Raw genomic sequence first — 6,187 nt, forward strand, 5'->3', positions numbered from 1 at the left:
TTCGAGTGTACATTCGAAAAATACACACTCGAAAAGTCTCGAACGTTATAATTTATCTCAAGAGATGTCTATTTTGATTGAAAACATGCTAATTATAAGGACATGTTGGTCTATAGACCCACATGATCTTGATATTTTAGCCAAGTTTTGAAGCCTAGGCCTCATACACACGAATTTTCTACTTAGAGCAGTTTCGAGTGTATATTCGAAAAATACACACTCGAAAAGACTCGAACGCTATAATTTAGCTCAAGAGGTGTCTGTTTTGATTGGAAACATGCTAATGATCAGGACATGTTGGTCTATAGACCTACATGATCTTGATATTTAACCAAATTTTGAAGTCTAGGCCACATAAACAAGATTTTTCTTCTTAGAGCAGTTTCGAGTGTACATTCGAAAAATACACACTCGAAAAGACTCGAACGTTATAATTTATCTCAAGAGATGTCTATTTTGATTGAAAACATGCTAATTATCAGGACATTTTGGTCTATAGACCCACATGATATTGGTATTTTAGCCAAGTTTTGAAGCCTAGGCCTCATACACACGAATTTTCTACTTAGAGCAGTTTCGAGTGTATATTCGAAAAATACAAACTCGAAAAGACTCGAACGCTATAATTTAGCTCAAGAGGTGTCTGTTTTGATTGGAAACATGCTAATGATCAGGACATGTTGGTCTATAGACCTACATGATCTTGATATTTAACCAAATTTTGAAGTCTAGGCCACATAAACAAGATTTTTCTTCTTAGAGCAATTTCGAGTGTACATTCGAAAAATACACACTCGAAAAGACTCGAACGCTATAATTTAGCTCAAGAGGTGTCTATTTTGATTGAAAACATGTTAATTATCAGGACATGTTGGTCTATAGACCCACATGATCTTGATATTTTAGCCAAGTTTTGAAGCCTAGGCCTCATAAACACGAATTTTCTACTTAGAGCAGTTTCGAGTGTACATTCGAAAAATACACACTCGAAAAGACTAGAACGCTATAATTCAGCTCAAGAGGTGTCTATTTTGATTGGAAACATGCTAATGATCAGGACATGTTGGTCTGTAGACCCACATGATCTTGATATTTTAGCCAAATTTTGAAGTCTAGGCCACATAAACAAGATTTTTCTACTTAGAGCAGTTTCGAGTGTACATTCGAAAAATACACACTCGAAAAGACTAGAACGCTATAATTTAGCTCAAGAGGTGTCTATTTTGATTGGAAACATGCTAATGATCAGGACATGTTGGTCTATAGACCCACATGATCTTGATATTTTAGCCAAATTTTGAAGTCTAGGCCACATAAACAAGATTTTTCTACTTAGAGCAGTTTCGAGTGTACATTCGAAAAATACACACTCGAAAAGACTCGAACGCTATAATTTAGCTCAAGCGGTGTCTATTTTGATTGAAAACATGCTAATTATCAGGACATGTTGGTCTATAGACCCACATGATCTTGATATTTTATCCAAGTTTTGAAGCCTAGGCTTCATAAACACGGATATTCTACTTAGAGCAGTTTCGTGTGTACATTCGAATAATACACACTCGAAAAAACTCGAACGCTATAATTTATCTCAAGAGATGTCTATTTTGATTGAAAACATGCTAATTATCAGGACATGTTGGTCTATAGACCCACATGATCTTGATATTTTAGCCAAGTTTTGAAGCCTAGGCCTCATACACACGAATTTTCTACTTAGAGCAGTTTCGAGTGTATATTCGAAAAATACACACTCGAAAAGACTCGAACGCTATAATTTAGCTCAAGAGGTGTCTATTTTGATTGAAAACATGCTAATTATCAGGACATATTGGTCTATAGACCCACATGATCTTGATATTTTATCCAAGTTTTGAAGCCTAGGCCTCATAAACACGGATATTCTACTTAGAGCAGTTTCGAGTGTACATTCGAATAATACACACTCGAAAAAACTCGAACGCTATAATTTATCTCAAGAGATGTCTATTTTGATTGAAAACATGCTAATTATCAGGACATGTTGGTCTATAGACCCACATGATCTTGATATTTTAGCCAAGTTTTGAAGCCTAGGCCTCATAAACACAAATTTTCTACTTAGAGCAGTTTCGAGTGTACATTCGAAAAATATACACTCCAAAAGACTAGAACGCTATAATTTAGCTCAAGAGGTGTCTATTTTGATTGGAAACATGCTAATGATCAGGACATGTTGGTCTATAGACCCACATGATCTTGATATTTTAGCCAAATTTTGAAGTCTAGGCCACATAAACAAGATTTTTCTACTTAGAGCAGTTTCGAGTGTACATTCGAAAAATACACACTCGAAAAGACTCGAACGCTATAATTTAGCTCAAGAGGTGTCTGTTTTGATTGAAAACATGCTAATTATCAGGACATGTTGGTCTATAGACCCACATGATCTTGATATTTTATCCAAGTTTTGAATCCTAGGCCTCATAAACACAAATTTTCTACTTTGAGCAGTTTCAAGTGTACATTCAAAAAATACACACTCGAAAAGACTCGAACGCTATAATTTAGCTCAAGAGATGTCTATTTTGATTGAAAACATGCTAATTATCAGGACATGTTGGTCTATAGACCCACATGATCTTGATATTTTAGCCAAGTTTTGAATCCTAGGCCTCATAAACACAAATTTTCTACTTAGAGCAGTTTCGAGTGTACATTCGAAAAATACACACTCGAAAAGACTAGAACGCTATAATTTAGCTCAAGAGGTGTCTATTTTGATTGGAAACATGCTAATGATCAGGACATGTTGGTCTATAGACCCACATGATCTTGATATTTTAGCCAAATTTTGAAGTCTAGGCCACATAAACAAGATTTTTCTACTTAGAGCAGTTTCGAGTGTACATTCGAAAAATACACACTCGAAAAGACTCGAACTCTATAATTTAGCTCAAGAGGTGTCTATTTTGATTGGAAACATGTTATTGATCAGGACATGTTGGTCTATAGACCCACATGATCTTGATATTTTAGCCAAATTTTGAAGTCTAGGCCACATAAACAAGATTTTTCTACTTAGAGCAGTTTCGAGTGTACATTCGAAAAATACACCCTCGAAAAGACTCGAACGCTATAATTTATCTCAAGAGATGTCTATTTTGATTGAAAACATGCTAATTATCAGGACATGTTGGTCTATAGACCCACATGATCTTGATATTTTAGCCAAGTTTTGAAGCCTAGGCCTCATACACACGAATTTTCTACTTAGAGCAGTTTCGAGTGTACATTCGAATAATACACACTCGAAAAGACTCGAACGCTATAATTTATCTCAAGAGATGTCTATTTTGATTGAAAACATGCTATTGATCAGGACATGTTGGTCTATAGACCCACATGATCTTGATATTTTAGCCAAATTTTGAAGTCTAGGCCACACAAACAAGATTTTTCTATTTAGAGCAGTTTCAAGTGTACATTCAAAAAATACACACTCGAAAAGACTCGAACGCTATAATTTATCTCAAGAGATGTCTATTTTGATTGAAAACATGCTAATTATCAGGACATGTTGGTCTATAGACCCACATGATCTTGGTATTTTAGCCAAGTTTTGAAGCCTAGGCCTCATACACACGAATTTTCTACTTAGAGCAGTTTCGAGTGTATATTCGAAAAATACACACTCGAAAAGACTCGAACGCTATAATTTAGCTCAAGAGGTGTCTGTTTTGATTGGAAACATGCTAATGATCAGGACATGTTGGTCTATAGACCTACATGATCTTGATATTTTAGCTAAATTTTGAAGTCTAGGCCTCATAAACAAGATTTGTCTACTTAGAGCAGTTTCGAGTGTACATTCGAAAAATACACACTCGAAAAGACTCGAACGTTATAATTTATCTCAAGAGATGTCTATTTTGATTGAAAACATGCTAATTATCAGGACATGTTGGTCTATAGACCCACATGATCTTGATATTTTAGCCAAGTTTTGAAGCCTAGGCCTCATACACACGAATTTTCTACTTAGAGCAGTTTCGAGTGTACATTCGAAAAATACACACTCGAAAAGACTCGAACGCTATAATTTAGCTCAAGAGGTGTCTGTTTTGATTGGAAACATGCTAATGATCAGGACATGTTGGTCTATAGACCTACATGATCTTGATATTTTAGCCAAATTTTGAAGTCTAGGCCACATAAACAAGATTTTTCTTCTTAGAGCAGTTTCGAGTGTACATTCGAAAAATACACACTCGAAAAGACTCGAACGCTATAATTTAGATCAAGAGGTGTCTATTTTGATTGGAAACATGCTAATGATCAGGACATGTTGGTCTATAAACCCAGATGATCTTGATATTTTAGCTAAATTTTGAAGTCTAGGCCTCATAAACAAGATTTGTCTACTTAGAGCAGTTTCAAGTGTACATTCGAAAAATACACACTCGAAAAGACTCGAACGTTATAATTTATCTCAAGAGATGTCTATTTTGATTGAAAACATGCTAATTATCAGGACATGTTGGTCTATAGACCCACATGATCTTGATATTTTAGCCAAGTTTTGAAGCCTAGGCCTCATACACACGAATTTTCTACTTAGAGCAGTTTCGAGTGTATATTCGAAAAATACACACTCGAAAAGACTCGAACGCTATAATTTAGCTCAAGAGGTGTCTTTTTTGATTGGAAACATGCTAATGATAAGGCCATGTTGGTCTATAGACCTACATGATCTTGATATTTTAGCCAAATTTTGAAGTCTAGGCCACATAAACAAGATTTTTCTTCTTAGAGCAGTTTCGAGTGTACATTCGAAAAATACACACTCGAAAAGACTCGAACGCTATAATTTAGATCAAGAGGTGTCTATTTTGATTGGAAACATGCTAATGATCAGGACATGTTGGTCTATAGACCCACATGATCTTGATATTTTAGCCAAGTTTTGAAGCCTAGGCCTCATACACACGAATTTTCTACTTAGAGCAGTTTCGAGTGTATATTCGAAAAATACACACTCGAAAAGACTCGAACGCTATAATTTAGCTCAAGAGGTGTCTATATTGATTGGAAACATGCTAATGATCAGAACATGTTGGTCTATAGACCCACATGATCTTGATATTTTAGCCAAATTTTGAAGTCTAGGCCACATAAACAAGATTTTTCTACTTAGAGCAGTTTCGAGTGTACATTCGAAAAATACACACTCGAAAAGACTAGAACGCTATAATTTAGCTCAAGAGGTGTCTATTTTGATTGAAAACATGCTAATTATCAGGACATGTTGGTCTATAGACCCACATGATCTTGATATTTTAGTCAAATTTTGAAGTCTAGGCCACATAAACAAGATTTTTCTACTTGGAGCAGTTTCGAGTGTACATTCGAAAAATACACACTCGAAAAGACTCTAACGCTATAATTTAGCTCAAGTGATGTCTATTTTGATTGAAAACATGCTAATTATCAGGACATGTTGGTCTATAGACCCACATGATCTTGATATTTTAGCCAAATTTTGAAGTCTATGCCACATAAACAAGATTTTTCTACTTAAAGCAGTTTCGAGTGTACATTCGAAAAATACACGCTCGAAAAGACTCGAACGCTATAATTTAGCTCAATAGATGTCTATTTTGATTGAAAACATGCTAATTATCAGGACATGTTGGTCTATAGACCCACATGATCTTGATATTTTAGTCAAATTTTGAAGTCTAGGCCACATAAACAAGATTTTTCTACTTAGAGCAGTTTCGAGTGTACATTCGAAAAATACACACTCGAAAAGACTCGAACGCTATAATTTAGCTCAAGAGGTGTCTGTTTTGATTGGAAACATGCTAATGATCAGGACATGTTGGTCTATAGACCTACATGATCTTGATATTTTAGCCAAATTTTGAAGTATAGGCCACATAAACAAGATTTTTCTTCTTAGAGCAGTTTCGAGTGTACATTCGAAAAATACACACTCGAAAAGACTCGAACGCTATAATTTAGATCAAGAGGTGTCTATTTTGATTGGAAACATGCTAATGATCAGGACATGTTGGTCTATAGACCCAGATGATCTTGATATTTTATCTAAATTTTGAAGTCTAGGCCTCATAAACAAGATTTGTCTACTTAGAGCAGTTTCGAGTGTACATTCGAAAAATACACACTCGAAAAGACTCGAACG

Source organism: Papaver somniferum, unplaced genomic scaffold (genome assembly GCF_003573695.1).
Source record: "Papaver somniferum cultivar HN1 unplaced genomic scaffold, ASM357369v1 unplaced-scaffold_76, whole genome shotgun sequence".
NCBI classification, from domain to species: Eukaryota; Viridiplantae; Streptophyta; class Magnoliopsida; order Ranunculales; family Papaveraceae; genus Papaver; species Papaver somniferum.